Source organism: Arachis ipaensis, chromosome B9 (genome assembly GCF_059453495.1).
Source record: "Arachis ipaensis isolate K30076 ecotype BB chromosome B9, ASM5945349v1, whole genome shotgun sequence".
In the NCBI taxonomy this organism is placed as follows: Eukaryota; Viridiplantae; Streptophyta; class Magnoliopsida; order Fabales; family Fabaceae; genus Arachis; species Arachis ipaensis.
In genome coordinates, this window is record NC_142444.1 from 47,501,564 (window position 1) to 47,511,200 (window position 9,637).

The 9,637-nt window shown below is 41.9% G+C and overlaps 1 non-coding gene across 1 annotated transcript; it reads left to right on the forward strand.

Moving 5' to 3' along the window:
* The first annotated feature begins 7,837 nt into the window (after nt 1–7,837).
* LOC148544554 (small nucleolar RNA R71) lies at nt 7,838–7,944 on the forward strand. Its single transcript, XR_015900776.1, has one exon. It is a non-coding gene; the product is annotated as a small nucleolar RNA R71 (small nucleolar RNA).
* The last annotated feature ends 1,693 nt before the right edge of the window (nt 7,945–9,637 follow it).

Here is a 9,637-nt window from a genome sequence, read left to right on the forward strand (position 1 = left end):
ATCAGCATAAAAAGAAGCAAAACACATAGGGATGAAATTATGGTTTGAATGCAACCAAACAATTAATGCTCAAGACTCACAGGCTGTGTGTTCTCTAACTCAAACATCATATATCATTCATATATGTTATGCAGGTTTAGTTAAAAATTCCCATTATTCTCATAAAAAAATTAATTAGGGTGGCCTTTAAGGTTTTAATGTTTCTCCTTGATGAAATGTTGTTAACTAACTAACATGTAATGCTATATATACAAGGTGTGTGGATTGTTTTAATTCTGTTAAAGTCTTTAGTTTACTTCCTTCTATATTTTCAATTTTAACTAAGCTATCTTATGCTAAAAGGGTAAACTATACTAAGTAATCCACAATTTCTATAACTACTAAGTTAGAATTGCAAGCTAAACTAAATAACTAAAATATGAACTAAAAATGCAGAATGCAGGAATAGAGTAAAAATACATAAAAGTAGCAATGTATAAATATTCAAAAAATAAAAATAAAAATAGAGAGAAAAATACAGAAAAATATCCAAAATAAAAGAAAAAGAGTCTGTAGTGGTTCACCAAGATAATACGCCAGAGATGGCGACCTCCCCACACTTAAAATGAAGCATCATCCCTGATGCTCACTCAAGCAGGGTGTGAAGGGGTGTCATCACTGGAAGGAATGGTAGCTAGAGTCTCTGTGGTGGTGGGCTGAGGGTCTGGCTGCTGTAGAGGAGGTGCTGTCTGGATAGGGATCGCAGGATCTGCAACCTGAATCTGATGTGGAACCTCTGCCTGTGGTGCAGCCTGCTCTGTGCCTGCCTGCTATGTCTCTCCCTGGGGATGGGTCTCAGCCTCGGGATCATCTGCCTCCTCCTCAGATGCATCGGATGGTGTGTCAGGCTCGGAGGGGATGTCGCCAGAGCGTATCATCAGCTTCAGGTGCTCATAGTGTCGCTTGTTGCGACGCTCCATCTGGTCAAGCCGTCGAAACAGGCGGTGCACTAGATGATAGATGGGCTCTGGGGCAGGTGGAGGTGCAGTGGTGGTGGAAGGTGTAGCTGTAGAGGAAGAGAGGTCGGCAGATGGTGTGGCAGTGTCACTAGGGAGGGCTGGAGGTCTGTAACCCAAGTCCAGAAAGTTCCTGCTGTGTGGGATGATCTTCTTGCATTCTGCAGCAGGTGGCCTCTCATCAGCATCCTCCCATGGCACGTCAGCTCGACGGCCCAGCTGTGTAACCAAATATGGAAAGGGAAGAGTGCCTCTGACGTGGACCCTGGCGATATAGTACCGGATAAAGCTTGGCAGGTACAGGTCCTTACCCTCCAGCACACACCATAGGAGGGTGATCATAGTGGCTGGTATCTCAGTCTTGTGAGTACTCGGCATAATGAAGTTGCTAAGTATCTGATGCCAAAGCCGAGCCTCATCATTCAAGTATGCCCGCTTGATTCCCTTGGGCATGGTGGTGTTCTGACCCATGATCCAAGGAACTATCGGGTCAAGGGCAATCCTCGCCTTGACTGCATCCCAGTCAAATCGCATATAGCGCATATCCTCCTCAGCTTTCTGATAACCGTCTGGCTAATCAGATTTAGGCAGAAGCTTCAGAACATCTTCAATTGCCTCCTCAGTAACCAAAATCTGCTTCCCTCTGAGGTTCACTGCATCTAGGGAGGTTTTGAAGTAATTGTAGTAGAATTCCCTAATCCAAGATGCATTGACCTCAGTCAGAGGTCTCTCCAGGAAGAACCAGCCTCTTTGTTTGATTTGGTCAGAGGTGTACTGCTGGAGTTCTTCTGGGATCTTCAGAGTTCTCTCCAGGTATAGGTTCCTGGATATTGCAAACACCGGATACTTCAGCTCACAGTATCAGTTTGCAAATTTTATTGGATCAGTGGCAGGAAGCAGTTGGTCGGCCTTTTCCTGCGGGGTAAAGTGTTTCTCCCGCCAGGAGGCATCATGCATTAGATCTATAATGGACATAGATGAATCTCCTCGTTTACGTTTGCCAGTGGTAGCCTTTCCTTTTCCCTTTCTCTGGGAGTCAGACATCCTAAAAAACAGAAAACCAAGATATAATAAAAATAGAAAAACAAATAGGCAAATAGTCAAAAGAAACACAAAGTGGCAAAGGAGAATTAGAGTGAGGTAAATGAGTTAAGTAAATGTGCACTAAGGATTGTATAGGAGGTAAAAGTTTGAAAAGAAGAATTTACAATCCAAAATGTAATTGAATTCATGTTAAATAGAAAAAATTAACATTATGCCATGGTTAGAAGGTTAAAAGAAAGTGAAAAACCAGGAGAAAGATTTTAAAAGGTTAGTTTGGTTAGAAGTGAAAAAGAGTTTAGGAAGTTAACATTAGTGAGTTAGTAGAAAGTGGGTTAAAGTAAGTGGCATAATGAAAATATTCCAAGTAACAAGTATTCACAGTTAGAAACTATAGGTAACTCATAAACACATAAGGAAAACAGGTTGATGCTGATTCAAATAGATATAGAGAAAGCAAAAATTGGAATCAAAACATCACAAATGCAGTTTATGAACCAGGAAATCAAAAAGGATAGAAAGCATGCCCTAGCATTCATGAAATGGTTTGGATAAAGCAGAGGAAAACGGAGTTCAAAATACCAAAACCAAAACATGAATGAAAACATTTTACAGAAAGTTGGGCAGCATTCCGGCTAAAATTGGATTGTCCTGGAAAATAAACAGCAATCAAATAGTTCATATGAATTAAAATTAAAGCTTGCAGTTATATTTAAGGAATATAATCAGGAAAAATCAATGTAAAGAGCAGCAATATACAGGAGAGTACATCATATGAACTAACATTACAGCAGCAGCAGGATTGTGAAAACATAAAGCAATAAACATGAACAGCGTAAATAAACAGACCTAAATCCACTAACCACATCCTAGGCTATCTAACAACCTAAAATCCACTACAACATGCATATCTAACTAGCCTAACTATGAACATAAACAGAAAAATATGAACTAACTACGGATAGATAAAAGGGTGACGTTTTGCGGAACCTGGAAGGCTGTAGAATGAGATTGGGCAGAAAGGTGGCTGGCGGTGGTGGTGACGACGTTTGGCGCGGTGGCTGGCGGTGGTGGGGACGGCGTCGCGGCTGTTCGGGGCAGGGGAAAAAATGGGTAATGGGGGATAGGGGGGATAGGGGAAGGGGTGGTGGTTCTGGTGGATGGGGGGGCGCGGCTGGGAAGGGCGGCGGCGGTGGTTGGTGGTGCACGGAGGAGCAGGGGTGGAGGGGGGAAAGAGAAAGAAAGAAGGAGAAAGAAGGGGAGGGAGGGAGGGGGGAAAGGTGGCGGCGGCGTCTGGGAGGTTGGCGGTGTCTGGGGGTGGCGGTGGTGGTGACTGGGTGGTGGTGGTTGGATATGAGAAGAGAGAAGGGATGGGAGGGGGTTCAGGGGGGGCGCGATAATAGGGTTTCGCGTGACCTAGGGGGGTTATAAATTTGAATCCACGCGGCCGCGTGGGGCACGCGGTAGCGTGGCTGGTGCGAAATGAGGGGTAACGCGATCGCGTGGGTCGCGCGATCGCATGGAAGGGATAAAAAGGGGGTAGGACGCAATCACTTGGGGCATGCGATCGCGTCGCTGGAATTTGTGCTAAACGAACGAATCCAGCATCATTCCAGCCCAACTCTCTGTCTCCTTTTTGGGATTTGTGCAATCCATGCGACGCGATCGCGTCGCTCACGCGGTTGCGTGGGATTGATTGTGTGCAAGTGACGTGATCGCATGGGGCATGCGATCGCGTGGGCCATTTTGTGCTAGACGCACAATGGCCACACGATTCCAGCCTAACTTTCTGGATGTTGGATCCTTACGCCAATTTCAGGTCACGCGGCTGCGTGGAGGACGCGGTCGCATGGGAGGTGTATTTCGCCATTGGCGCGATCGCATGGATGATGCGGTCGCATCGTGCACCCTTTTTTTATACAGAATGCGGAATGCAATATGCAGAATGCAGTGCTTAATGTGAATGCTATGCATGATTCCAGGTTCAATAAAATAAAATAAAATTCAAAAACAAACAAAACTAAATAAAATTAAAATTACAAAAGGAACGATCATACCATGGTGGGTTGTCTTCCACCTAGCACTTTTAGTTAAAGTCCTTAAGTTGGACATTGGAAGAGCTTCCTGCTATGGCGGCTTATGCTTAAATTCATCCAGAAATCTCCACCAATGCTTGGAATGCCAATAGCCTCCGGGGTCCCAAACTAAGCATGTAAAGCTCCTGAGCAGCTTCAAATAGATTTTTAGGCTCCTGGGATGACGAATGTCAGAATGGATTCCAGGATCCCAAACTTTGCTTTTAAATCCGCCTCCGTCTTGATCTATACTTTTCCATCCGGGCGGTTTAGAAAGTAGATTCTCACCATGGTGACCAAACGTTTTCCGAGATCCATTCGATTGAATATGATACCAATCCGTGAACTTCAAGTTGAAGCGTGGAACCTTATTGAACCTTGTGCACCAGCTTTGAGCACGAGGCATTTCCCTCTTACTCTTAAAGCCACAGAGAGCTCTAAGCTGGCCATCTGTTTCAAGCAAATCATATTCAAGTGAAAAAGTAAAGTTAAAGGTTAAGGATTGTACCCACTTGAAGCTTGTATTGGGCGGTAATGGCCTTGGGGTAGGTGTTTCTGGTGGTTCTGTAAGTTCTTCTCCCTTGTACTCTTCTGTGAATTCTTCCACTTCCTTGTAAGGTTCTTCAAATGCATTTGAGTCCTGGTCAAAGTCTTCTATGTTTTCCTCATCACTTGAGTCATAGATTGGAGGTTGAGAGAAATCTACCTCCGCGTCATCTTCGTATTCACTTGGGGAAGATTCTTCGATCTCAGAGAATTCACTTGCAGATGCAAGTTCATTACTAAGAGAGCTAGACTTGTGACTATCATCATCAAGGAAATTTGTGTCCTGGGTTATTCCGTCTAGTTCTTCATAAACGACTTGCCTTGGGGATTGTGCAATATCCTCCTTAGCATCAACTGTACGTCCTTGACGGAGTTCTCCTCAACTCTGGATTCCCATGGAGGTTCAGCGTCTCCTAGATCTTCAACCAACTCTTCTTCTTGTACAATGACAGCTTCTTCTACTTGTTCTAGTATGAATTCATGCTCTGTCTTGTCCACTGGAGTTTTTAGTGTCTCCTTCATGCTACGCTTTTCATTAGATTGTCCACATAGGGCTGTGGTTGGTCCTTGAATGTTCGCGCGTCTAGAAGCTAATTGAATTACTGCTTGCTCCAGTTATCGAATGGTTGTTTGAAGTTTATTTACTATTGCCTTGAGGCGAACCTCTGATTCTCGGGGTGATGGATTTGGCCATGAAACATAGGAAAGTGGTGGTGCTTGGGGGTGATTGGATTGGAACTGGGGTAGGAAAGGATCATACGGTGGCGAATGGTGAAGAGAAGCTTGTGAGTGTGGTGGTTCGAGGTTATGTTGAGAGGATGGTCTATAGGCACGGGGTGGGGCTTGTTGGTAGTTACAAGGTTGTCCACCATATATATCAGCTGGGTATGCATTGTAGAATGGTCGTTGGCCATGATATCTTGGAGGGTGTTGTTGCCTGAAGGGTTGATTAGATTCTCTTGGCTCCATCCATCCTTGATTAGTCTGACCTTGATACATATTCCTGCTGTAACTTCTATTTCCTTCAACAAAGTTAGAACCAAACTCAAAGCGAGAGGGGTGAGAGTTCATAGTAGAAAATAAAATTAAAATCAGGGGAAAACAGAAATAAATAAACAAGTAAAAGAAAAATATTTACAATAACCAATAATAAGGCACACGTTAGCAGTTCCCCGGCAACGGCGCCATTTTGACGTTAGGATTTTTGCCAGTAAAGAATTTCATAAAAACATTCGCGTTGTAGATATAGTCTCTAAACCCACAGAAATCCCTTCGTACAAACGTTTTGGTTGTCACAAGTAACAAACCCCTTAAAATTGATAACCGAGTATTTTACCTCGGGTCGTCTTCTCAAGGAACTGCAGGAAAGTATGTTCTTATTATTGGTTATGGAAATTGTAAATTTGGGGTTTCAAGAATGAGGAACGAGTAATTTAATGACAAATAAATTAAATGGCAATTAAAATAAATAAATAACTGTAAAGTAAACTTTTGGCAAGGTATGAGAAATTGGAGGTCCTATCCTAGCTATCCTTATCAATGATGATGATGGTTGAATCTTAATTCCACTTTGTTAACCTTTACTAAGATAAAGGAAGGTCAAGGGATTAATTGGTTTGATCTTCGAATCCTATTTATTTCCTAAGAAAAGATTGGGATTATGGAAGTTCAATTCAATTAACAAAGATAACAATTATCAATCACGTTTGAGTTTGATAACTCCTGAGTTACTGATTTCTTAACCAAGACCAAAAGGAGAAAAATAAATCTACTTGGAATAAAGATGTCTTCAGAGTAAAAGCAACAATAGCATGAATAAGAGAAATCAATATTAAACTGAAATACCTCAAATAACATTAATAAAAGAGTAATCTGTAACATGAAAAGATTCATAAAGTGACTTGCAAAAGTAAATAAAAGGAATATTGAACCTGATCAAAAGAGATAGCCCTGAAAGCGAATAAAAATCCTAAATCTAAATCCTAATCCTAAAGAGAGAGGAGAGAGCCTCTCTCAAAACTAAATCTAAATCATGGAAAGTGAAAATTGGCGAGCTCTGCTTTGAATGGATGCATTCCCTCACTTCATAACCTCTGGTCTATGCCTTCTGGACTTGGATTTGGGCCAAAAAGGGCTTCAGAATTTGCTATGAGCGTTTTCTGCAATTTCTGGTGCATGGCCTCTGTCACGCGTCCGCGTGTGTCACGCGGTCGTGTTGTTTGGAGCTTTTCCTTGCCACGCAGTCACGTCAGTCATGCGACCGCGTCATATTCGTTCTGCTTAAGGCGCGTGGTCGCATTAGTCATGCGGCCGCGTCGCTGTTGATTCGCGCTTGGCACGCGATCGCGTCGTCCATGCGATCGCGTGGATGCCAGTTTCTTCAGAACTCCGTTTTGCACTTTCCTTCCATTTTTGTATGTTTCCTTTCAATCCTTTAAGTCATTCGTGCCTTAGAGGATCTGAAACTACTCAAGACACTAATCACGGCATCGAATGGAAATAAAGGTAATTAAAATAATTAATTTTAAAGCATAGGAAACATGTTTTTCACATACATAACATAATAAGAAAGGAGAAGTAAAACCTTGCAATTAATATGAATAAGTGGGTGAAAGATTGAATAAATCACTCAAACTAAGTATAAAATATATCATAAAATATGGGTTTATCAGTGAGCTGCATTGTTGTTGGGGTTGTGACGTCTCTGATCTTGGCCTTGATCTTGTTGATTTCCCCACCCAAAGTTTGGGTGGTTCCTCCAACCATGATTATAAGTTTTGGAGTATGGATCATGGGTCTACCTAGGTGAGTTCCCAATGTAGTTGCCTTGTTCCTGATCATCCCCTGCCTCTGCATTCACTCCTTCTTGAGCTGCTGATGAGGTAGTGATTGCTGCTACTTGGTTCCTTTCCATCTTCTTGGTAAGGTCAGCCAGCTGCTTGGTGATCATCTTGTTTTGAGCCAGCAGTGCATCCACGTTGTTTAACTTCATCACTCCTCTAGTGTTGCCTCTTTCAGAAGCATAGAAGTAGTCATTCTCAGCTACAGTTTCAATGACATCTATGGCTTCTTTAATGGTCTTCTTCTTGTTCAGAGACCCCCCCAGATGAGTGGTCTACTGCCTTCTTTGATTCGTAAGAAAGACCTTCATAGAAAATGTGTAACTGCACCCATTCATTGAACATATCTAGCGGGAATCTTCTTGTCAAGTCCTTAAACCTCTCCCATGCTTCATAGAGAGTTTCACCATCTTGTTGCCTGAAGATTTGTACCTCAGCTCTCAACCTGTTGATTCTTTGAGGAGGGTAGAATCTCGCCAAGAATTTGTTCACCACATCTTCCCAGGTTGTTAAAATCTCCTTCGGGAAAGATTCCAGCCATTTAGATGCTTTGTCCGTGAGTGAAAAGGGGAACAAAAGCAATCTATAGGTGTTAGGATGAACACCGTTAGACTTCACAGTATCACATATCCTCAGGAAGGTGGTTAGATGTTGATTTGGGTCTTCTTGGACACTTCCTCCGAATGAACAGTTGTTCTGAACAAGGGTGATGAGCTGTGGCTTTAGTTCAAAGTTATTGGCATGTATGGTTGGCTTTTGGATGCTACTTCCACAATTTCCTGGGTTTGGATTGATATAAGAGCCTAGAACTCTTCTCTCTTGTCCAGCATGATGCACTGGACCTTCTCTGCCATGGTTGTGAGTCTCTCCTTCATGATGGTTCTCCATATTCTCATCCATGTCTGGTTCAAAATACTCCTCCTCTTCCTCAGCACTAACAACTCTCTTTCCTCTTGCTTCCCTCCTTAGTCTAAGGAGGGTCCTCTCAGGTTCATAATCAAAGGAAGTTGAAGCCCTGTTTCTTCTACCTGTCATACAACCAACAGAGCAAAAGCAAGAGAGAAAATAAATGCAGAAAGTACTCTTGTTAGAAATGCTATTAGTGTAAGTGATGTAATATATCAAACAGTTAGTGGGTTAGTGAACTGAATTGTAACAAATAAGAGAACACCACAAACGAGTAAGGGATAAAGGAAAGAAAATAACTAAAACTGAAAGTAAATCACTCAAACAGAAATTAAATCAAACAAAAGAAAAAAATGCTCAATCTAGTTATCCACCAATTTAATCATTGTTGATACAAAATCAATCCCCGGCAACGGCGCCATAAACTTGATGCACGGAAACTTGTCTCTCAATAATTTTCCCTCGGCAAGTATACCGAATTGTCGTCAAGTAAAAACTCACAATAGAGTGAGGTCGAATCCCACAGGGATTGATTGGTCAAGCAACTTTAATCAGAGGAATGTTCTAGTTGAGCTAAGCAGAAATTGAGTTGATATTTGCAGAAACATAAATGACGGGAAAGTAAATAACCGAAAGTGTAAATGCTGGAAATAAAGAGCAAAATGTAAATGGCGGAAAGTAAATTTGCAGAATCTTAAATGGGGATTTGGGGAAATGAGCATAAAAGTAAATGGCAAAAAGTAAAAAGAATGGGTAAGATCAGAAATGGGGGATTCATCGGGCTTAGGAGATGTTGTATTCTCCGGATCAAGTTCATTCTCATCTCTTCCTCAATCAATGAATTCATTGATCTCCTTGGCAATCTTAAGTGATTGGATTCCAATTTCTTGGCAACCCAATCTCTCAAATCTTGATCAATAGCCAATTCTTTGGTCTAATTGCTCATGAGAAGAGATAAAGTATGGTCACTGATTATACCACATGTATTCCCAAATCAAAGTGTTGGTAGGATTATATGTCACCATATCCATCCAAACCCCAATTTGGTCTAACATGAGAAAGCATTTCTAGCATGATCTCTTCATTCCTCTTCCAATGTTCGAAGAGATCCAAGTATGAATAGCTTCTTTTCTAAGACAACTACCCAATAGGATGAAGATTGAAAGCTTTCTAGTAAAATCAAGAGAAAAGAAAGAAGAAGAATAATGAAAACTATTATTGATCCATCAAATTA